The sequence below is a fragment of the Sparus aurata genome, chromosome 24, assembly GCF_900880675.1.
Source record: "Sparus aurata chromosome 24, fSpaAur1.1, whole genome shotgun sequence".
NCBI lineage: Eukaryota > Metazoa > Chordata > Actinopteri > Spariformes > Sparidae > Sparus > Sparus aurata.
This window is the reverse complement of record NC_044210.1, coordinates 6,110,469-6,135,732: the sequence shown is the minus strand read 5'-3', so window position 1 is coordinate 6,135,732 and position 25,264 is coordinate 6,110,469. Positions and strand designations below refer to the sequence as shown.

General features: G+C 42.4%; 1 protein-coding gene and 1 long non-coding RNA gene across 5 annotated transcripts in view; one reads left to right on the top strand and one right to left on the bottom strand.

The window, feature by feature from the left end:
* Positions 1–25,264, top strand: part of LOC115577155 (interleukin-1 receptor accessory protein-like 1) — a 290,011-nt gene that overhangs the window by 218,469 nt on the left and 46,278 nt on the right. The window lies entirely within an intron of this gene.
* On the bottom strand, positions 6,151–25,015 carry LOC115577156 (uncharacterized). The gene is made up of 3 exons (XR_003983033.1): positions 24,833–25,015; positions 17,015–17,105; positions 6,151–6,668 (listed from the first exon to the last, which is right to left on the bottom strand). It is a non-coding gene; the product is annotated as an uncharacterized LOC115577156 (long non-coding RNA).

Here is a 25,264-nt window from a genome sequence, read left to right as displayed (position 1 = left end):
CAATGGGCCGGAGACAAAATCTGTGTTACTCTACGCTGTCATTGACAGAGATCTTCCGATGTTTAGAACGCCACAATATACATACCATCCACCTCCATAACATTTGGATGAAGAAAGAAAAGGCAGGGCTCTATCTGGAAATCGTAGTTTATAAAATAAAAAATGCAGTTTTCAGCCTGGCTACATATCACTCGGGGTAAGCAGGAAAACATGTTACATAATTTCTTTGAACTGATTTTTTAAGTATCAAGAGATTAGAGAAAATATTTATTAAAAAGCGGGGATAGAGCATTAAAGAATAATGTTCACATTACTCAATATTTATCCTACTGTGAATAAATCCACTGAAAAGCCCACAACAAAATCTGTCATTACAGACTTCCATACTCTAACCATCTGTTCATAAATCCGTAAATCTTTTTTTCAAAAGGTCATAAACATACAGCAGCAGGGCACTGTTATTGTAAGCAAATGTTACCTGAACTATAGTTAACAGTGTAACAGTATTTTGAGCTCCAGATTAATTCGCTTCCAGTGGGCAGTAGTGAGTACCTTCAGCAGCAGGATGACATTGACTTAAACTGCAGTAGTTGTGGTTATTGTAATAGATAGTGTGGTGTTTTAATGGTGTTTGGATGTCAAAAGAGCTCTATGGCACAAAGGAATGAGATATATCAACAGAAATTACTAAATAGTAGGACATTATTTTCAATATTTGAATGTGATTCTGTTGATTTTTTTTTTTTTTTTTTTTTTTAAGAAAAATATTATCAAAGGTAACCTTGAAATATCTGTATAATGTTTTTAGGATTGTCTTTAAGCTTATAAAAAACAAGAAAACTTATCTCAAGGTCCACCAGCCCAGATATTTCTGGACCTTGCAACCACATCACATCACCTCCGTCATTAGATGGAGTTTGCCCTGTTGTCATGGAGATTTTCCCACTGGTTTAGTCTGCTCACTATGAGATGCAGTTGGAAGCCCTAGAAAAAAATTAGAACGTGGGCCTTGAGTTGTATTCTTTTTTTTATTTATCATTAGATGCGACTTTACTGCATCACAAATGAGTGTGATAATTGGCTTCCCAGTTCTGTTATTGAAACCTTTTGGCACTCATTAAAATGCATTCTCTTTTGTATTCATTGAAAATGGTGGGAGGCACACAGATCTACTTATTTTGCTTATACAATAAGGTCATATGTCAGTTTCTTTCTGTCTACGAAAACTAATGAAAATGCACTGACATTACATGTTTATTGTAAATAAATAAATACATTCAGGAACAAGGTAGGCATACTGTCATACTGTTTATGATATTTATACAGTTGCCCACCCACACCCAGCACCCAGCTCTCCTCTGTTCTTCTCTCCTCCTTCTGAGGGAGGATGTGGGCTGCTTCTTGACCTTTCAGTGCACACCACTCCCACATAAACACTCGCTCGCTCGTGCACAGATATGTGTGTGTAGCCTAAGCTTTAGAGCCGGGGGACTCGGAGAAGGCTTTAGCCCTGACTTCATGCCCCCACTTGAAAGTCAGCCTCCTATGGCCCCAGTGGTACCAGTATGGGAGATACTTGCATTGTTCGAGAGGTTGACTCCTGTGTCAGCAAGAAGGGGAGAGCAATCGTTATCTAGTCATGCAGAGGAGAAGAAAATGTTCTCAAACGCTGCAGCAGAGCATGCAAACTTGTTGTCACGTTCAGTTCAGCACCAGATGAAAAAAAAAAAATTTTCTCAAGAACCTGTTTGTATAATTGAATGCAACAATGTAATTAGCATGCAATTTACAAAGAGAATAGATGTTTCTGTGGTCTTAAAAAGAGCTGCATACCTTTAGACTCTACCAGGGGCGCTCTTACCTTTGCACTTTCCCAACTTCACCCGAAGAATACAATTAACTAGACTCCCAGAACTTTTTTAGTCCTCACGCTCTAAACAAATTATCCTGCAGATTTTTTACCCAAACCTCCATTGTCTCACTCTCCCTCATTAATTTGGGGCTCACCACAGCTGAGAGCGATAATTGCTTTTTAGCATTCTTGGTGCACTATGCTATGGGCTTCATTTTCTATAAGTAGATAAGACTAACCACTGTGATGGGATCTGCATTATTAATGCTTGTGTTGTGTTTTGGGATGTGAGACGGGGCTCTTCTGGAATTTGGTTTATTAACATTTAAAAATAGGCTGCTTACTGTTCAAGTATGCGTGGGTGTGCAATCATGCATGACACCAGAGAAAGACAGGGAGTAAACGATGTTTAAACACTTACATGTTTGATAAATATAAATGCTAGACTATGTCTTAGCATTTTCTGCTACGCTGCCCCTTTGCAGGTTACTTTGCTCGCATGCGGAGCGGCTGCTTCACAACAATGAGAAGTGACAGAGGAGAGAATACCACTCTCGTTTGCAGCCAGGCTTGGCTGGCTCTGTGAGGCCCAGAGCTCCCCGGTGACAAAGTCCTTATTTCTGGGAAGATGGGCCCGTAATCGGACTCATATACTTTACACCCCGTCCGTGTAATTGGACTCTGGGTCGCACATTTAACCAGAGCTGCCAATCACATTATTGGGAGGGGATATGGACAAGAAAGTGAAGTGCAGAAATAGAAGGGGTCTCTATTGGCCAAGACGCTGGTATCTGTTAGGTAGCAGGCATTCAAGTGACATAGCAGAATTACATTTTTCCAAAGATGTTTTGTGTCGTTTTAGGTCATTCTTAGTATGCTTAGGTATGTTTAGTATAGTTCAGTAGTTTTTCTGATAAGTTTGTGATGTCATTATCGACAGCTGAGCTCTGCTCACGATCAAGTGGGCGGGAATTGGTGGGACCTCAAAACAGCAGCTCCTCTTTTTAATTGTCTTTATAGTCTAGGACCTGAATGATGGTAACAACAGTTAGGCCCCTGCAGAGTCTGAAAAAAACTTCTTCAAAGTTTGGTCACAGTCTGTGGTTTAGATAAAACAATAATTGCACAGTAATATGACACAGCTAAACCAATCAAGTTGCATCAAGATTGATTACATTGAAATTGATTTGAAGTGTCATCCATAAAAACAGATTTTCTTACTTGCTCATGCAGATAGTTTTGTTTTTCTTCACAAAGGTTTATAGATATCTGTTTCTCAAAGTTCTGATGTTGAGGATTTTGTTTGTGGTGCTCAAACTACACATCGTGTTATCAACAGTTTTCATCATTTTTTTTACTTTTTGATAAAAAGTTTATTTCAGATGAAAACTGTTCACAGCTGGATATTATTTATAGAAAGAAATGCTGAAAAATGTCATTTTCAAATGCTGCAAGCAGCATAAATGAAATCCCATTCCCTTACCTCCAGCGTGTCTGGTTGTCGTCAGAAGCTGTTATCTGGCAGATGATTACAAAAGGAAAATGTTAAAACAGAAGCTATTTGCATGGTCACATACTCTGTGAACTGACACGTCTGGCACAATCCCTAAAAAGGATGGGTCTGAGGTGTGGCATGTAGCATTGTAAGCAAACCTCCAAAGACAGGAGGGCTAGTATAAAGAAAACAGGATCAATTAGCTTCTTTAATTAGGCTAATCTGAGCCAGCTTTGTTAGCTCATTTACCTCTTTGGCTGATGAAAAACGAGCAGCAACAAATAGCTTTTTCTGTACACTAATTGCGGTTGTTGTTTTAATGCAGCGTCGAGTCTCCTTGCGCTGCCCACATGAGATAGATGCCTCTGGAGTCCTGTACAGAAGGCGATAGACCATACCTTCAAATCTGTCTGTGTATTTGTATAATCACCATAGACCAGTGATTACACTGCTCTAATTGCTGTGGCACATATTTGTTGTTATTTGGATATTGAGAGGAATCAGCAGCTGTTCCATCACATGTGGCATTTAATTTTAACTAGAAACTTCAATACCAGAAGTTTTCCAGCTAGAGCGTAACAGTTATGATATGAGGCTCTAATGACAAAGACAGGTGAATGTGTGGGCCTCCTGTGCGCTAACTATACACAATATAAATCTCTGCTGACAAAACCATACACATGCATACACAGAAAACACGAGTCCCACCCGGGGAAGCTTCAGCACGTGAGCGCAGCGTAAATTATCCACCCAGATTGCTTTTTCAGGAGTTAATCATCTCCTTTTATGTTATTCATTTGTCAATGGTTATTGTTTGTCAAAGTAATGCAGTCGCCGCACGATATGAAGTGTAATGTAAATTTTGTTTGGGCAACTCATCGTTATGCACAAAAAAAGAGGGTGGCCGTGCAGCAGGATTTACATTTACAATTACAGTCATGATACAATCATCTCTCATCATAATTCCTCTGCCCGGGATGTCAGCTCCGATAGAGAACGGGCTTTACACACTGCATACCAAACAGCTGCTTGGCAGGCCTGGCACCATGCTTCAGGCCCAGTGATTTACACCATGCAAAGCCTTGCTCCCTCTCTCTCTCTTTCTGTCTCGCTCAGCTTCTGTGTACCTCTAATTCTTAATGTCTGTCTCTTTCAGTGTCTCTGCCCCTCTAATTCTTGCGGCTTGTCTCTACTCGTCTCACGAATCACAGAACACGGCAGTTTGACCGGGACCAGTTCTTCACTCTCCCTTGTAAAAACTGTCATTTAATGTCGTGGTGGATCAACACGCTGAGGCAAACTTGCCAAGGAGTCATAATGTCATTTGTTAGTCAGCCAGTGTGATTGGTTATGTTGCCAGTCTCTAGTATGTTAGCCTGCCTTTCTTTTCACTCTTGAATAGTTTGAGCCAGCGGTATCCTGCAGCATGTCAGAGGCTCGTGTTGTGCAACACGGTTATTCTCCTGAAAGGAAGCATGCTACTTTCAACCTACAAGGCACAAACAAGTGGACACCAGTATGCACACATATGCAGTGCACATGATGAAACACAGCTGGTCACATAATGGATAATACGTTTTCTATTTCTGTCCCTTTTACTTTATTTATAATGTATATGTATATTATAATGTGTATAATTTTGTGCTTATACGTGTAGACTATTTTGGCATTTCAAGGGTCCTTTGTTCCCATGGTCAGGAATTTCCAGGGTAATATGTTCCTAGGGTCATGTATCCTAGGGTCCTATGTACCCAGGGTCATGTTTTCCCAGGGTCCTATGTTCCCAAGGCCCTAAGTTCCCCAGGTTTGATGATCCCAGGGTCAAATGTTCACACGGCCATGTCTTTCCAGGGTCCTATGTTCCCAGGGTCCTATGCTCCCAAGTTCCTATGTTTCCAGGGTCCTATGCTCCCAGGTTCCTATGTTTCCAGGGTCCTATGTTCCCAGGGTCCTATGCTCCCAGGGTCCTATGCTCCCAGGGTCCTATGTTTCCAGGGTCCTATGCTCCCAGGGTCCTATGCTCCCAGGGTCCTATGTTCCCAGGGTCCTATGCTCCCAGGGTCCTATGTTCCCAGGGTCCTATGCTCCCAGGGTCCTATGTTTCCAGGGTCCTATGTTTCCAGGGTCCTATGTTCCCAGGGTCCTATGCTCCCAGGGTCCTATGTTTCCAGGGTCCTATGCTCCCAGGGTCCTATGTTTCCAGGGTCCTATGCTCCCAGGGTCCTATGCTCCCAGGGTCCTATGTTTCCAGGGTCCTATGCTCCCAGGGTCCTATGTTTCCAGGGTCCTATGCTCCCAGGGTCCTATGTTCTAAGGTCCCTATGACTCTGCGGTACTTTGTTCCCAGAGCCCTAATTCCGCAGAGTTGTGTGTTTCCTTGGTCCTAAGTTCTCTCTCTGCTTAACATAGGACACTAAGACATATACATATATATATATATATATATATACACCAAACAAACGCAGAAATGTCATGAAAATAAAATTGTGATTTCAGTTGATTGTTGCATTAAAAAGGTTTGTTTCTTGTTGGCAAGCTAGCGTAAGTATATGATTCCACATCTACTTTAGTGTCAGTTTGACTATTACTTCTTTTTCTTTGCGTGTGTATTGTAGACATTTATTCTGCTTCAGGGTAGAAAAACTGCAACATTTTTATCACCCAAGTTCCTGAGGCATTTTACAGAGGGTCTCTGTCATCTCATCGAAGGCTCCACGGTTTGAAAGGATCGAACATTATGGTCCTCTTTAATTACACCAGTGTTGTTATTGAATATTTTAATCATAGATTGTTTAAGGTTTTGTAACGCTGTGATGTAGAGTAAGGACATTCCCAAATTCCAGTCAGTTAGTATTCATGATTCCCCAACAGACTCTTGGGTAACTAACAAGACGCTAGTGAGCAAATTTATGGAGAAGTACATAGCGAGTAATCAATTGTTGCGCTGCTTTTCAGGTGATGCATTTCTCTTTATAGACTCAGTTATCTTCACCGTGAAAGGAAGATTTGCAGACTGGCACACTTCGTTAAAAAAATACACTGTTCAATCTCAGTGTGATGTGGAATGATCCTCCTTGTGAACACTGAGTGCCTCTGTGCATACAGAACGGACATATAAACCTCTGTGGATCTGATCCCCATGTCTCATTATTTTTATTCACCAGCTATCACTCAGGTTAAGTGAGAGGCTACATGCAGCAGTACAGCTTGTTAAATCACAGGGAATTTGACAGTTTCATCTTTGATATCTTCTTCAGGACTTTCCTGCTGATTTGCACTTTTCAACTTCAACCAGGGAGTTGTCGTGGTTTGTCTTAAAATCTGCCGAAAGAAGAACAAAGAAAACACTCTACGTCAGCAGATATAATCTCAGACATTTCCAAAAAATCCTATGGATTAATAAGTAATTTTTTTTACCTGTCTGAGCGTGACACCACATATCACTTAAGGCTCTGTAACACAAAGTGATATAACCCTTTCCGGATGCAGCGTCTGTGGCTTTGTACCTTATAGATTCTCACATGTCAGTAGTGATCCCTGAGATGGTTTGCTCATACATTTATCATCATATTCCCATGTCTCACTGTTTTTGCGAAACAGCTGACAAGTGCTTTTATTTCACCTCTGATAACCCAAAATCTTAGTAATCAGTTCTCTGTTCGAGACTTTTACAATGATTTTATGCTCAAAATTGCGAGTATGGGGGGACTGAGTGTCTGGTCTCGTTTTCATGTGGATTTGAAGTGCACTCGCAGCCAATTTTCTTTGTCAGTATTCAAGTGTTGCTTTGCCCTGTTGATCTTATCAGGGAGGCTAGAGCACAAATCCGGCGGAAGCAGCTTTATTTTAATGTCACAGGTATTAGATTTGCTGAAGAGCGAATATTGAAATGGGCTTGAACTTGGCACGTTTAAGGGGCTTCGCATCCATTCTGCTTGTAGTGCAGATCTGGGTTGGGGAAATTAGTTTTCCCCCCCTAGACTTGATGCTAGTCTAGCACTCTTCCCTTTTCACATAGTTTTTTTCCAGAAGCCCTCTCTTTCTCCAATCACACTTCTGCTGAATCTCGCAGGCTGTCTGACAAGAGTTTTATGCTAATGCAGGCAGTTTGGGGGTGGATGAGGGGCGATGACAAGGGACCAGGGTACATCCAGCAGACGTCTTGTACTGGTAGCATGTAGAACAGAGCTCCTCGCCTCATTTGAGGTTTAAGCTATTTTATTTTATGTCTAAAATGCTCCTCTTAAGGCCTAATTATACACGAGCTGCCAGAAAGTAACAATGTAAAGTACAAGGGTCGGAGAGATTGTAGGAATGTACTTCCTGTCATTCCCCATATCTCGGTGAAATTTACATAGATTAAGGAATACAGAAAGAGTCCAATTACCATAAATACTAATTAACATAACCTATTAGTCAGGTTACATTTCATTTGAACAGGACTTTTGTGTAAATGTAACCTTCCCTCCAGGGCCACAACGGACAAACACAAAGAAACATTTAGATACTGTGGGCAAAACATTATACCTTTATCAGCATGCATATATAAGCACTTTTATCTGTCTCTGTATTGCAGTGAAATCTTTGGATTCATTATTTCTCTTGTGAGTTTTTTGCTGCTGTGTCGAGGTCTTGGGTCTAGGAAGCCAAACAGAGCTGAGCTCTGAGAAAACCCCAAAAAAGTAATTAATTTCTTGCCCTAGACCTTGTCCAAACCAACACTGTCATGAGGCCTGAAGGTTTGGACAGGTTTTAGTGGGTAAATTATATCAGCAATTTGGTGCAGTATCAAGGGGGTGTCATGAGAAAATGTTCCTGTGTAAACAAGGCATTTATATCAGCGATCCCGCGAGTGATTCCCTGGCCCTATTGTTAAGCTCAATTAATCCCTTTACTAAATGTTGTCAAGACACCCCCTACCCCCCACCCTCTTTGAGTCCGGTTTTCAAAAAAAATTACATCAAGCTTCCCAGGGTCTCCCCGTTTGGGGTGGGGGAGTTCACTGGAGCACAGTCAGCTCAGCTTTGAGCAAGCTTTGTGGATCACAAGGCCGGGTTCATTAAAACGGAGCAAACTCGAGGGAGAGAGTGCGTAAAAGTATACCCAGTGACAGTGTGAAAGGAAAGCCATCAGGTGACCCAATCTCTGCCCAGCAGCTGGCCACTCGCTCCCCGGCCAATTAGCACAGAGAGTTGGGATGCTTTCACTCGCCGTGATAAGGCCCTGCCTTCTTCCTCATCGGCCCCCTTTAATCAGCCTCTTCCTGGGCATCAGTCTTCAGATTAAGGCTCTATCAGCGCTGCGCAGAGGAAGGGCCTGTTCACTCACAGCAGTCCCACCTCTTAACAGGAGAGGCAGCGGTGTGTGAGCGAGGGAGGCATGGGTCGACAAAGATAAGATGCACAGAGTGTCGGTGAAAGAGGGGGTTGAAGCTGAGGAAGGGAGCAGAGGCAAGGAATACGAACAATCAAATATGGTCAGTGAATCTCAGGTGCGTGTGTGTGCCTGCGTGTGCTTGCAGTGCCGATCACTGTCTTGTCTTTCCATTGTAAATCAAAGACATCTAATACTGTATTCATTTTCCTGCCTGAGTAATGCTAACAGGCAGGATATTGTATTTCCTGAGGTCTGCCACTCTCCATCTATGATTGTGTGAAAACACAATATATAATGTGCAGAACAAGCTCAGTCCAAATGATCCAACTGCACTTGGAAAAAAAAGAATATATCTGAAGCCCTGCCACATTCAAAGGAGATTTGTGAAGGTACATCGCGTTTAATCCCGGCATAGATTTGGTTGCCCTTCCGAACAGTGGATATCCAGGAGGATATCTGTGTAATTCCTTTCCAAATGCAATGTCTATTTCCCTCGCTTCAGTTCCCTTCATTCAACAAGGGCTCTTCACTGAGAGACGTAGGGGATGGGGGAGTTGTTTCAGGTCCAACATATTCTTGATATACCCTCTTGTTGTAACAAACAGAGGGGATTATGGACCTTTGCCTTTTGAAAAAGCCTCTCTCTGTCCTCTCAGTGATGTTCCCATCACTGAGCCATTACACCAATACTCTGCTCACCAGTGCCTGTTTCAAGAGACTTACTGAACACTTTGGCCATGCTGGGTTGCGTGAGAAAGGCAGGTTTTTGTGCTACCTGCGGAAACTCGTGTCCTTGTGTGTCACAAGGTGTCAAATTGATTCAGGCCATCTGTGATCTTTGGTAGGACAAAATCACAAGTCACAGGATTCTGCTGCGATGATAAAAGTATTTGGCATAGACTGGTTCAAGGAAAGCTGTTAAACATTCGGCAATTGAAACCTGGAGTCTGTAGAGGTTGTAGGTGAACCATACTTTCCATTATAAATCAGAGATTTGCATTTGTCCTTCCTTTAGACAGTGTGATTTGGTTCAGTTTTCTGTGACTTTTCCCACGTTGGATTTCAATGTCACATTTTCATTATGCGGCAGCTGAGCACTGCCTGTTGGTTTAGTGGAACTGATTGTTTTTTGATGACAGTTGAGAAGGTGACTTACATATTTAGTTGATGCTTAACATTGGTAGTAAGTAAGGGCATTCAAATGCGTTGGAGTGAGCGAGCAAAATTGTAACGCTGGCACAAGCTGGCACTTAAGAGCACCCTAACCTTTGAATGATCATGGACAGCGTTGCCTCCGGTTATGTGTTAAATGTCTGCTCGCAGTTTTATATTTTCTAATGTGTAGTTATACCCGATTCACCTTTGCAGAGTGTTTAGCTTTAGGCTGTTGCTTTTTGCGCTTGTTAGGTTAAGGCGTTTTTGGGGGAAATGAGCATAAGTAACAAAGATTTTCATAGACAGTGACACAAGGTTAATGAGCGGTGTTTAAAAGCCAGCAGGAGCTGTCAGAATGTTAAAAGTTAGTCTGTGCCTGCAGATAAAATCAACAGTGTTTCGAACTGAAGTGCCATCCAGAGCCCAAAATGTGAGATGATAAGGTTGAACTTGTGTGGAATTTGCCTTTCCAACCTAGTTTTGTGTAGCATTACCCCTGGGAACCGAACCCAGGCTCGTAGAAAAGAACAGCAGCTCGGCCGAGTGGTTATCCATCAGGCTTCAGTCTGTCTCCACAGGGGAAACCGGTCAAAGAAACATACACACACACTCACTGTTTGTTTGCTGCGATTGCCACCTCTGAGAATATCCTCGCCAGTGACTAAATTGGATGCAGGAAACGCTTTTTGGAGGGAGAGCGAGCGTGCCCATTAGCAAGGAAAGCAGGTGTGCTGTTTTGCCCAAATCCCAGGATTTATTCCACGGTCATCATGCCCAGAGGAATAGATTGTTATTTGGCCTTGTTTCATTTTGAACAGAATGAAACCGTATGGGAGAAGAGCGAGGAGGGTTAAGCTAACTGGGACTTTGCAAAGTCATCCCCCTTTCAGTCATTTGTTTGCCTCCACTGAGGTTTGGATCCTGACATGAAGAAGCCATTTGAGCAGAAGAGCTCGTTTTTATTGAGTGTCAACATTTAGTTTACCATACATCTTCGCTGTGGCTGCGTAAATCTACATTTCTCCGGGGTCGCCCTGAGCAGCCTGTCAACTGAATGAGGTGGTTATTAATGTAGACATTTGCTTGTGTGCTTACTGCGTCCATACAGCCGTGACAGAGAGGCTGTTACGTGCGCTGTGACAACGCACATGTACAATGAATGGCGGAAAAGCGCCAATTATGACCGCTATGCTCCAAAGTGGCTTTTAGTGCCCGGACGAGGAGATATCTTCAAACTGACTCTGACACACATCCACTCACACTCTCACATCTACATGCACAGTGTGTTTCCTTTTCAACTCTTTGATTACTTTGTGGATGCAGTGATTGTGAGGCCACCCTTGATTAGCTCAATTTATTCCCCAGCCATGCCAGAGGGCCATTTAGGGAAGTTTTTGCAGACTCTTTCCATTTATCAAGATGGGAGGCAGACATGATTTGAATCTTAATATGTCCTTGCGGCAGAATACAAACAAGCACATGCCGACCAACTCAGCCTCTCAGTGCGTGTGAACACACTCCATTTTTTAGATGAAAATAAAGAACTAAAAGTCTTCCAAATTTATGTTTGATTATCACATGTGCTGAGACCTTTTATTATTGATGTAGAGTCAGCCCCCAAACAAAAAACAAAATCCAAACCCCTCCTCGACTCCTACTCTCTGAAAGTGGACAGTGACTTGGCAAGAGGAGAGGCAGTGAAGTTTGATCTCAGACAACCGTGGGGTATATTTTTTAAAAATGGCAGTTTTTTACTACCCCACCACTACTACAAACCAACAGGTGGCTTTGATGAATGGGAAGAGCTGCAATATCGCATGGAAAACTAAATGAAAAACTAAAGACCGTAACATTTGAGAATGAGCTGTATGACATACAAAACATCACGTTGTCTACAGATTTAAGAATTGGTACAGAATTGTACTCAATCCGTGTGCTCAAGTAGACTTTAAAATGTATTTGTGGAGTTTCTCCTGATGCAAAATGTATTATGATGTTACGTTGTGGTAACAGGCGACATAGACTGACAGGAAAAACTGCCTCACAGCTCTGATTGCCAGCAGTCCAAGTTAAAGCATTGAAGTTTAAAGTGCACTTGTATTGATATTAGTTTAAAATTATGTTATAATGCACTTGTAAAGTGTGATAGACCATGTGTGCATTGATATTTCAGTATGTTCATATTTACATCGTTTCGAAGCCATCATGTTAAACTAACAAATAATGTTAGCTTGGAAGTGGTTTTATGCTAATGTTAGCTGGCTAATAGGTTATTAAATGTTGTTTTATTTTGAAATAAGACCCAGTGTCCCCTCAGGTTTCCACTATCATTGTCTTTTCAGTTGCAGATCTCTTGGGAGGCAGTGGAAAATTTTAGATCTGTCAAATTCCTTATATTTATATGTCTTGAAACCTGGAACACAGCAGTATGATATTTGAATTTCCCATCTCGCATGACATCAGAGGAAACTGGCCACCATCTAAACAGTGCCAATAGGAGATGGCTGCAGCTCTGTCCACCAGTAGTCTGCCATTTACAGTACACTAAACAGCTACTGAACTATAGATTATTTTCATATTATCTTTATCTACAGTCAGTGTTCCTCCCTGTCCAATCAAGTTGGTGTTTGCCCTCATACTTGTGCCTAATAATTTGTATAGTAACTAGTTTCCCTCCCTGTCACACAGTATACACTTAAGTAAATTACTTATTTAAAAATTTAAAGGAAAAAAATGAAAATTTGCATTAAAACTCAGGACTTGGTTTCCTTAAAAGCCATGGAAAGACTTCCTGGAATCATGCACCTCCAGCATTACTCAACCTGTGTAAGGTTGTCTTGGCAACAACCTTTATGGCCTGTGTAATACCATAGCAACAACTTAATGGCCAGGTAATACAGGCTGCCTTCTAACAGCAGTTCCTAGATCAGTTTATCCTCACAAATCTTGTCCTTATCTCTGGGATCAGCATGGACCCAGTTTTGGACAACCAAACGGAGGTTGGGTAGCCGTCGACTGTGTGAGGATTTGAGGGTTTAAAAATTGGTGTGGCAGTGGATTATCTTCTGTTTTCCTGGCACCCAAACTGAGGTTAATAGGCTCTTTTCAGCAGTGGGGCGTAATGTCGGCTATCTGCCATTGTCTCTAGTAGACATAATCTGTTTATACTGACTCTCTCATTCCCTGTTTTGACAAAGCACACACATCTGAGGAATGAGGGGGACAATGCAGTGGACATTAATTCTCTTTTCTGAGAACATCTTATTAGTCTCGAGAGGCTGTTTCCAGAAAATGGCTCCAAATGTATCTTGCTCCAGTCCGTGATGTGAGAGCGCTCATCAATTTTGTGTTTATGTTGAACCACAGTCCCTTTAAAGAACCGCCTCTTGGGAAATTATGTCCCTCTCAACAAACATTGTATTCAACTTGCACATACTTACCTGCATCTATCCCGAATGCATTGAGTCACGCAGTATGCAGCCGTCTTCATCCCTGCATTTTATTTTATTTTTTTCCCCGAACAGCCCCTTTCTGCAACTCTCTGCATTTTTCTCTCCGAAAATAGCAGAATCACGGGAATGTGGCAGGATTGAATCTCAGCTGGCTGATTGGATTGTCTTCTGCTCTATCTCAGGCTGCATTAAGCGGCTGAGGCTCTGGACGTATAAAAAGGTGATGGATGCCTCCTCCTTACGTCTGGACCGCTCAGAGCTGACCTCAGCAGAAGGCAGGAAAGGCACAAAAAAAGAGTGTGATTTACTGACCTAGTCGGTGAAGGAAGAGGAGAGGATGAATGCCACTCAGCTCCCACTGCTGACAGATTCAAAGAAGGGCTCCCACCATTTCTTTGACGGGCTTTTTGCCTAACTTTTTCCCTCCATAGTGTTTGGAAGGAACATGCAGCCAGGAGAAATTATGAAGGGTAATTATCACTTGCTGGCAATCACAAGATTTTGTGATTAGCTCTCAAACTCATTTCATTCCTCATCTTGGTTTCCGGTTTACTTGTTCTCTCCTCACTAATTAGTCCGCTCGGTCAGTGCGTTATCTGCTCTCCTCTCTCTCTCTCCCCGCCACTATTATTCACTACTGCCATTCTCATTTCAGTCCTCTAAGGTTTTAACATTACAAGAACATCAAGATCAATTGGTGCACTGGTGGTTTTAGTACTAAGTGGGTGCATCTGCTGTGACCCTGCCATCCATCTGTCAGTAATAATTAGGCTGCTAGATGGATACTCTTTCTGTGCAGAGCAAAAGATGGGTGAACCCGGCATTCTGTCTCTGCAGTCTATGTGCTCATGTCTGTTTGAGTGCATGAGAAAGCAGAAATTATTCAGGCAAATGCTAGAGAGCCCATTATCCTGCATACAGTACGATGAGTCAGATTCTCATTATTATTTATTCAAGTGTATCCTCATCACAAAGCATGACTTCAGGGATAAATCTTCATAGATCAACATATGAGGCAGGGAGAAGCATGGCCTCAAGGGAATTTACTTATACAAGGTTACCTAAACCTTTTGCCCACAATAGACAGACATCATACACCATAACCTGAATTTGGAGAGGTGTTGTCATCAGGAAGTTTTTTTGTACTGCTATGTTTGAAGTAAAAAAAAGAAGTCTCAATCAAACTACAATGAAATAAACTACAATTAAGCAATAACAGCCTTGTTCCAACTTGCAAAGAATGTGCTAAAAGTTAAATATTTCTATTCCTGCTTTTTCTGGGGACTCCCCCCAAACAACTGATGGTCCCCTGGTGGTCCCAGTTTGAAAACCTCACTAATAAAGGTGTTCAGTCATCTCATATCACAAGCACTGTTTATGGCAACTTCGAGAATTTTTCCATGGCCAGTCGACGTTGATTAGGTATAGCTTGTTTAAGCATTGTTAGACACCTTTTCCATTTTCCCACCTGCAGTTCAGCCTACTTGGTGCAGAAAAAAAAGTTATACCTCTATACCACGAAAAAAGTTTTCGTGGTATAGAGAGTTTATTAGAGTGACCTATAAATAGGATGAGAAATAAGGAATGTTATGAACATTATTAGTGGAGTCTGTATTTGCTCATTTGTGTGCCGTTTATCTCCAGATTATTTTAGAAACCCACCTTCCCAGTGAGTCATAATGTTGATAAGTTCAGGAGGCAACTTTTACACCAGCCTTAAAAGTCTACTCCCTCACTCAAGCATTGCACTCTATACCATTCTCAGACTAACAATGGACATTCTTTTAAACTATTAAACCGATGCAGCAGAACCAGGGATCTCATCTTTTTCTTTTTGCTCTGTGCATTTTTCGTCTTTGTCCAATCATGCTTCCTACATTATGCAACTCCACGGCCAAAAGTTCGCTTGGAGATTCTGCCGTGTAATGCCAGGAGCAGCTAATGTAGCCTCGAGCTTCAAGTAAGAGATGAGGAGCGGGCTAGAGGTCTAGTAAGCTCCAATCATCCTAACTCTACAGCGCCAGGCTTCCTCTCGAACAAACTGATCCGAAGAAGAATGCACCAGAGTCCGTTTGAAATGCACTAAATGGCTTTGTATGAAAACACCCTTTGACCCCTGCAGAGCACAGCAAAGCCGTATATACAGCAGCAAGTTAGGAGGAAGAAAGTGCCTGAGAGGAGAAGAAAGGTTTGCATTTGATGTGCAAGACACCATCGTGTCTTCATTTTGTTAGTTCAGAAAGACAGACTGTAGTGTTTTAATACACCTTGACTGGATTCAGGTTGTGTTCAGTACAGTCATGAGACCTGACCCTGATGAGCTGAGAGGTGTTAAAGCCAGTGGTTGGTTGAGTGAGTGCTATTTTAAAATGGATTATGCCTTGGTCTTGAAGCCAAAGAAGTTTTTATTGATTATTCATGATATTTCTCCAAATTGCTAATGCCCAGCTTCATGTGATATAGCTCCATTACAGGATCATTGATCTCTCTGGCTGCAGCATCTTGAGCTGTAGAGAGCTTTGTGCACTCTTTTTGGGATATCAAGTGAAAAAGGGCAGTAAGCTACTGTATCTTTCAGAGTCACACTGGAACGAGATGTTTTTGTAAATGTATAGATAGACTTGAAGAGTGGGTGAAATAAAAACCCTTTGCTTGCCTCTGAGCCTTTTTAATGCAATACTAGAAACTCTCAGTCTTTTAGTTTAGAAGATATTGGGACATCCGGTGGTCATGGTCACCAGTGCACCTATAGGAACATCTTTATCACAGTATGTTTGCTTTGATAGGCAGTGCAAGCTCCTCTTTGTTCTTGGGAGTGGATTCTAGGGAACAATTTAAGACTTTGACCACTGCATCATCGCCTCATAATTACCAGAGCTAATGAGGAAAAGAGAGACTGGATCAATCAAGTAGAATATTTTATCTGTGATGTGAGTGATTTTATCTGGTAAGGAGGTTGCAGATGTCTTACATTTACTTAAAGACAGGGACTTAGCAGGAGTTTTGTCTGACTCAAGATGTCTTCTTGTCAGAGCTATGAAGTGTGTTCTAATAGATATCACAAATAGTGGTTAAGATTTTCATACTTGTACTTCGCCTCATAGCAGGTTCTCTGTAACATCTTCCCTTATTTCACATTTCTCCAAGGAGCATTTGCTGTTCCAGATATCTTTTCAGTTTTGGTCCGTGAGGACATACTTAAAATTCCCCAACAAAGTTTCATATGCCGACAGAAGCAGCAATTTAAACTTTGTCTGCTTAAAGATAAAATATCAGCTGCGAGCACGGGGCTAGGGATAAAATGCTTAGGGATGAGTATTGGCTTTGTTGGAGCAGTTATAGACACAGATGCAGCCATGCACTCAAACAGAAACTGAGTAGAAAAAAAACCTGCTTCTGCTCAATCTGAACGCCTCCGTGGCCAATATACCATTGAAAATCTTTAATTTCATACGTTTAAATATTTATCCTCTCCAGCATCTCTTGAATGTGTGTACAGTTGAGTTGCGCTGTTTGATAATCTCTTCGGGAGGATAATCAGAGGCTTCTATGAAAAGGAATACTTCATCAGATTGCAGAATCAATATTCGGCGCGGGCAGAAGCGTTTTGCTGTAATAGTCCTATTCGGCAAAATGTACGGATTAAATTTGGGAACAAAACGGAAAAACAAAACGGATGCTCACCACCTCCGTGAAGCTGTTGTATCTGCAGAGATTGCACAGCCTGAGAATGCCCTGCGCTGTGTGAAATAACTCCCCCAGCGGACACACATACCTGTAATGGAAGGAAAAACATTAGCATCAGGAGCAGGTGGAGTATGAAGATATATGATGTATAAGCCCATTCGCTGGCCGGCTGCTGGCACTAGTGCCTCAGTTTAACAGCCTCCTGACTGTTTTATCAGCTCATATCACTGTGTCTCTGCCTACACAAACATATATACTGTGTATGTCCACGTGTGTGTGTGTTCAGACATGTTCGCGTGTTTACACTAAAGAGAGAAAAAGCTTTTCAATTGCCTCATGCCCCACCAGGCTGCCCAGGCGCAGCTGGGGAGGAGGCCAGAGACATTACTCAGCTATTAAACTGTTATTCGCAGGTGTCACCCTCAGCGGGGGCTGTGTTGATAGAGGCGGAAACGCCCTGAAGGTCCACAGCTATATACACATACACACATATCCTTCAGGCAGGGGTTTTGGAGGTCTGGGCTCCTGACTGTGGCTCCCCGGCTTGATGGGGCATAACAGGGGCCAGAAGGGGAGCAGACGGGTGAGCCAAAAGGGGGGCAGCAAGACACCAGAGGACACAGCACTGGGCTAGTGGGGAGGCCACCTGCCACTCCATTTCACCCATGATGAATCGGCCTGGTTTCTTTTCTCTCAGCCTCGTTTCTGTTGGGAACTTCAGGCTTGATTCTGACGGTACAATACATTAAGACACATGCAGTGCATATTTGTATTACTATGTACAAAGTGGCAGTCATTATGGTAAGAAGATTGTTGTATAATGTCTTTTGTGTCAGAGAATATAAAACTGATGATACTATAATGACATTTTCAGGGTTGTCCAGCTTGGGCTTGGAAACTACAAATGTGTGACTGCTGCCCTGCGTAATAAACTCGCCGGGTGGAGTTTGAAGATGTTAAATTACCATGCACGACCCAATTCTATTTTTTATAATTGTCTAAATCATAGTATTTAAAATGTGTGCTTGTCAAATATGGCAGTATGGTCAGTGGCATGATAAGCTTCAAACTATGTTGCTGTACTTGACCCTCCACCTCTCAGTTTTGCAGTCAAGTTAGCAATAAAACAAATATGGAACATCTGGTTAGGTGTTCAAATAAGGCTTGTATTGGACCATTTATGTTGTGAGAAGGTCTTAGTTGTGTTTATGCAGCTTAACGTTTGCTTTGTTCGGTGTCTGAAAAGATAATGGTTTAGGTTAAACCTATGTAAGTTGAGTTACACAACTTTTATAAGTTAACTTTGACTTTTGGTTCTACACTGGATTTAAAGGGATATTCCGGTGTACGTTTAATCCTTGGTCTAACACACCGTGAAACTGTGTTAGACTCCCTCTCGAGAGATCAAGTTAGCAGACCGCTAATTTACGGAGTTTTATCAACCTCAGAAACGACCGCACGACAACAATACACTGCAGTAAATGGATTCAAATATAAACCGCCACCAAAAAGCCACAAATAATGCTCAGAACAGCACCAAACTTCAGCAACAGTACAAATTGGGTCTCAGCACATAGTCTGGGGCATTAAAACTCCACTAGCTTAGCTGGATTTCTACTGAAAAGCTGACTAAATTTACCACTCTGCAGCAGCTTCCTGTTGACGGGAAGTCCCGACGACTCGATTACCGAGTGCAGTAGAGTTCCGCGGCTCATGGATGAAAATGTATGATTATGTCTCCATGGAAAAGCAATCAAAGTTCATATGTGTCTTACCTGCCAGTTTATAACAGTTATTATCGAGAGCGGACAGGGAAAAGAACGGAATTTAGCATTTCTAACCGCACTCGGTAATCGTCGCGTCTGGACTTCCCCGACCCGGAAGCTGATGGAGGAGAGTTGAAATCTGTTTTTAGCTTCCCAATAGAAATCCAGCTAAGCTAGCGGAGGTTAGATGCCCCGGACTATGTGCTGAGACCCTATTTGTACTGTTGCTGAAGTTTGGTGCTGTTCTGAGCATTATTTGTGGCTTTTTGGTGGAGGTTTATATTTGGATCCATTTACTGCAGTGTATTGTTGTCGTGCGGCCGTTTCTGAGGTTGATAAAACTCCGTAAATTAGCGGTCTGCTAACTTGATGTCTCGAGAGGGAGTCTAACACAGTTTCACAGTGATTTAGACCATGGATTAAACTTACACCGGAGTATACCTTTAAACTCAGGTCTCTTGGGCTGACGTCCTGCCTATTCCTACCACCATAACCAGTTCCCCAGTGTAGAGTTTTTTTTGCCCTTTATATTACAATGCTACAGGGGTGCCTCTAGACACAACACTGGAGGAGTCTTGTAGTCTTGAAAATTAAAACTGATTAGGTTCCTGAATGGCAACTAGTATTCTGAACCCATTCAGATGAAAGTCAAGCTGCGTCGGACCTTCAGCGCCGGTCAGGAGGATCATGATGTGCCCACACACAACCATTCAATCTAAGAGCATGACTGCAAATGTGACTCATTGCCCATTTGCATATTAGAATTGCTTAATAATCATCCACCTCGTTGCTTCCATTTATCACAGAGATATTTGTCTCCTATTATAATGGCTCGGACATTAATAGTTTCTGGTATTTACGCCAACAACATCAGTGGGTGAGACACTACCTACCTGATAGGTGACTCATTTGTTTTTGCAGTCCATTATGCTCCAGCTGTGCAAGCTGATGTTTTAGAAAGCAAGTTCATTCATTACCCGCTTCATTAGTTCTGTCCCTCAAGGTATGGCAACTTTCTGTGATTGTCTTTTTTTTTCCTCTAACACCACATTTTGGGAGACTCTGACCACAGAATGCCAGACAGGCGGTTTCCTGTGCTATGTTCCTCAAGGGTTTGACATCAGAATAGAAAAATACCATCCATGAGGAGAGTTAATGGATCCACATGACTGAGCATGTGTAAAAACTCTAACCTTTCATAAATAAATGGCATAATCATCACTTAATCAGAACATTTTCTACAGTTGATCCCTTGGTGGTCATTAGAAGTATTATTTTTCTGCATCAGTACAAAAGTTTGTACATAAAGCAAAGCATTCAGTAAAAACAATAATTTCTGTTATTAATCTCTCTTAATATATACCAGCCGAAGACAACACTTAGTATCTCCTGAAAACCAGATTATGATTTTTCATTCTGCCTTGTCCACAGAGAAAAGGTGCGGTGAAAACAAGACATTCAATAAAAAGTGTGAATTATGCACACAGCTGTGTGTATCTTTTTCTGCTAGAATCCAGCTCGCCTCCTCTTATATATTCACAGCAGATTTCACAAACACCGGTTGTGAAATCTACACAAAAAAAAGAAACTCGTCACAGCAGGAAGCATCCGCTCAGCAACTGCTGCTTGTTCAGATCCGGTTGGAAACTTCCTCCAGACTGTTCGCACACACTGAGATTCTTTCTGTTTCTCACAAAATAGAAACAGCAACAGGTATTCAAGAAATATGCCTCGGAGATAGGTTTAGATGGCAAACATGTTGCCTTTGATTGTGTTTACCACCCAGTGCGTTCTTAATTGGTTCCCTCTAATTTAGACAACTTGCTTGTTGAATGTTTTGTTCAGTGCCAAGGATGTGTGGTGGCACCAAGCGGCACCCTACAGCGCAGCACAGAGACACACAGATTTAGACTTGGGCAGGATATGTGTAAATGTGAGTGCAGCCACACAAAAACACATGATCTGAGATGTCGAAGGGGTCCTTATGTCCCTAAGTCGCTCCAGAGCTTCTGGACTGAGGCCTGAATGCTGTCGCTGTGGGTCTGGTTATGCTTTTTTTTCCCCCCTGCAGTTTGACTTTATCACAGGGGCACAGACAGGATTTCACTCCGTTTGCTTGTGCTCGAGTTGTGCGGTGACAGCATCCCCAACCTACAACAACAAAACTTAAAGCCCTGCAAGCTACATGCTGAACATGGCAAGTTACCCAGCTATGTGGTCGCTAACAGAACAAACAAAACAAGCTAGCAGCTGTTATCTTTTGTTTTTATGCAGGGACTGCATCATGGATTGCGCTCTTTCCAAGACAACTGTCATGTGTTTAAAGAAATACAAACAAGCCAGAGAGATTTTGGTCTGGCTATGCGAGATGACCTATCTTCTGACACAATGTGTCGTCATGACCAGATGAGACAGGAGCATGCCAGTTGACAGGGCATGAAAACTTATTTTCATCTTGAGTGATGCTGTCTCATATAACTTAAACCACTTGTGCACTGATCTTTTTATGTAGACAAAATTCAACCAGTCTAACTGAGTTTTTCTGGAGCGTCACGCGAAACAGCACCGCAGCATTCTCCTACACAGCTGAAATAAACAGAGACTTGTTTTAAAACGTAAACAGACTAAAGACCTAAAAAAAAACATTAAGTGAGTCCATAGAGCTCGTTTGGTGTAATCTCGAGTCTCCGGAGGCCCCCAGAGATCCCAAATTGATTTGAAAACACAATTACTAACACCCTTGTCACACAGTCAAGCTTGTGCACCCGCTTCAGACACTTTTAGATCTGCAGCTAAAGTGAAGATTTCGACTTAAAAAGGGACTAATGTCTTTTCAAATTAAATTCGACAGACTTGGATTACACCAAACAAACTGTATGGAGCTGTTTTATGGGGGGAGGTTCGCGTGGCTATTATGTTTTAAAGCAAGTCCTGCTTCAGTTGTGTGGGAGAATGCTCCAAAACTGTGCTGCTGTGAAGCTCCAGAAATTTTTTGTGGACTGCGAAACCTCAGCCAACTTTCAATCAGCAAGAGGGTAAGTTCATAATAACTGAAATTTTATTTTTGAGTGAACTTATCCTTTAAGAGTTACATATGAATTTTTCAAAAAAAAAAAAACTCTCTAGTATCTGAATGTCTGTGAATAGACAAATACAAACACATGATCCATCCAAAGCTGTCATGTGTATAGTCTTTACTGTTCACCGTCTTTTCTATCTGCGCTTACTCATACTGACTCCAGCTCGGGATCAGAAGCCAAAGCCGCTGTTGATTGAAACACAGCGATGCTATAAGCTGCGGCTCCTCTTCCTCCCACCTCCACTCCCACTCGTCTTGGCACGGCTCCTGCACATTTTTTTTTTGCCTGCAGTTCCGTCGAGCATCTTTGCCTTCCTCGCAGTCATCCCTCACAGTGTGGCTTTCCGTCTTAATAAGAAGCAAATGCAAGGGTGTTTTTAGCGTTTTGTAGAAAATGAAATCTTGTTGCTGTTTATCTCCGGGTCTAATGAGACACAAGGAGGCATGGGAAAGCTATCAGACAGCAATCAGAATGAAGATGCTGTACTCTGTACCCTCTGTGCGTTCACATCCTCGCATGCAGCTAATCACTCACTGCACTCAGTGTTTGATTTGCTATGAATGAAACAAACTTAATTTCAAGGGCTCAGCAAGATACAATGCTTAGTAATTAAGCTCCAGCATGCCTCTCAATCTGAAACTATTGACTTTCCTACCAAGTAATGTTTAAGCAAGTCAGCACGTCCTGAATTATATTTCAGAAACATTCACACCTGGTTACCCTGCTGCCAGTCTGCAGTGTTTTTTTAACCTCCATTTTGACCATGATGTTTTACAATTAGCTGCCGCTGTTACTCAGCGCCTGTCACCTCGTTATCATTTACATACTGAACCGCAGAGAGCCCGTGGGCCTGGACAGAGACCGTGTGTGAGTGTGACAGCGAGATAGACAATACGTGCTTAGGTGCATGTATAGCATTTTTGCCGGGGGGATGCTTTGATGTGTGCATGCATCCTAAGGGGGGATATGGGTCGGTACAGATACGGTTTGTCGCCACACACACACACACACACACACACAAACAGGCTATGTTGTGTGGTAGCAGGGTGGCCTAGAAAACAAAGCAAATAGACCATGTTTTGATGACACGGCCCGAGGAAAAGAATTCACCCTGTTAAAGTGCCCGTAAGCAAGAAACTTGATCCCACTCTCTGACCTTTTGAACCTCTTCAGAGAGGGCAAGCAAACGAGGAACTGTCCTTCAGGGCAGAGTACAGTCTGATTGTATTACATAACAAATATACAGTGACACATTTTCTTTTCTTCCTGCGGATCTCTGAACTTGAATCACCACCCGGCTGATGTGGGAGTCAGGAGGGGGTAAGAAAAACACAAGCAAGACGTAGCCTGTCAAATTAAAGCAGCCGGCACCAAATTGCACATCTAGGCTAATAAAAGCGACAGGGAAATTGCTGCCAGCAGATTTCCTCCAAATCTCCCCAGTAATTCCCCATGAGCTCTGGCATTACTGCCTTACTACCCGGCCTCAGATTAACCCAACCCCACCCCACCACCGCCCGCACCCTCGGACTCAAAGTGATGCGGCACAGGGCTTCACCCTGCCAGTTTAGCCTCTTCATTTCAATGTTTGAATCGTCCTTTTTGATGTCTACAAAGGTACCTCTTCTTTTCAGATGTAGTTCATTAGCTAGTAGCACTGTCCAGTACTGGTATTAAAACATATTGGGTGTTGGTTTGTTTTGTATGTTTTTTTTTTTCTATCATCAACATCATCATCATCATCATCAGAACTTTAAAAGATCCAAAAATGCGTGATAAGCATTGGGGTGTTTTTTTAATAATCTTCATAACCATTTGCTCGAGCAAAGACAAATGCACCCGTGATATGCAATTAGTGCTGAAACAATTTGTGGATTAATCAGTCAACCAATTGTCAGAAAAATTAAGCAACAGCAATTTTGATAATTGATTCTTTCAAGTCAATTATGGAGCAAGAAAACAAACAAACGTTAACTGATTACAGCAACACAAATGTTCTGTTGTCCTCGTTCTGTACCACTGAGTATCTCTAAAGCAAAACTCTCGCCAAAATGCAACCTAGGCTTTTTTTGTGAATGTACCCGAGTCAAACCTTCATATAAAAGAATGATTATGACGAAAGAGGCACTTTTAAGATTTACCATTTCTTCGTTTTCGGGTCAAAATCATTTTCAATGGGAGTGCTACGGGCACTTTTACACTAGCATCAAAATCGCTTTTTTTAAAACACTAAGAAGGCACGACACAACATGAAACTTGAACACGGAGTTTACTAAAAAGAACGTTTTTGAACAACTCACGTTAGCAGATGCTTGTTCCACTAGCCGCCATCCTGCGAGCTGAGAAGTAACGATCTCCCAATGCGACTTAACATGGAGGAGAGTTAAGGTGGACCGCTCCTAAAGCTCCTTAAGTTTTACACTGTTGGCAGTGATGGAATGTAATCAAGTACAGTACGGTTACACAAGTGCTGCGCTTGAATAACATTTTTGAGGTTCTGGAGTATTTCCATTTTCTGCATCTTTACACTTCCACTACTATATATCTTGGAGGCATATATTATACTTTATACTTAGCGACAGTTATTTGCTAACTTTAGTTACTTCTCAGATTGCATGCTGCATCAGAGTCAAAGGATATAAACAACATCCACTGATTCCAGGAATCATAACAATTCTGAATATCGGGGTGCCCATTAGCTCAGTTGGTAGAGCAGGCGTCCCGTGTGCAGAGGCCTGTAGCCCTCAAATCAGCGGGGTTCAGGTCCAACCTGTGGCCCTTTGCTGCATCCTTTAGGTGCACCAAAACAATCACCTGACTGTGATGGGCATAACTAGCTAATACAATTTTTTAGCCTACCTGTAACTTTACATGCAGTCAACTTTATATAAATGGGTCCTGATCTCCTTCTCCCCCACGCTATAGAAAATCCCAACAGTACAGCCACTAGAACAGCTGTACCCACTTACTTCTCCTCCTGCGCCCCGACTCCACCTCATCTCTGTCTCCACTCCACTCCCTGAACCTCTGGGTCAACCGGCCCTGCTGCGCCTCACCTCTGAAAGCGTTTGACCTAGACCCGGTGTCCAGCCCTGCGCCGAGCCGATCGACATTCAGGACAACATCCCGTCCGTCTGTGCACACACACCGATTCAAAGCAAGCTCTTACACTCCCAGCCTGCAGTGCGTGAAGAGACTCAGCGGGACTCTGCCTCCACTCTGCATGCCAGTGTTAGTGCACAGCAACTGATATTACAGATGTTTTATTAAACTGGTTTAGGAAGCCTAATCTGTGTTTTATGGATTCTCTTTCTTCTCTCACTCATGGTGTCTCACTCTCTCTATCTCTATCGACCTATTGCTTTGACTCAATCTCTCTTACCCTGTCCGCCCTTCTTTTA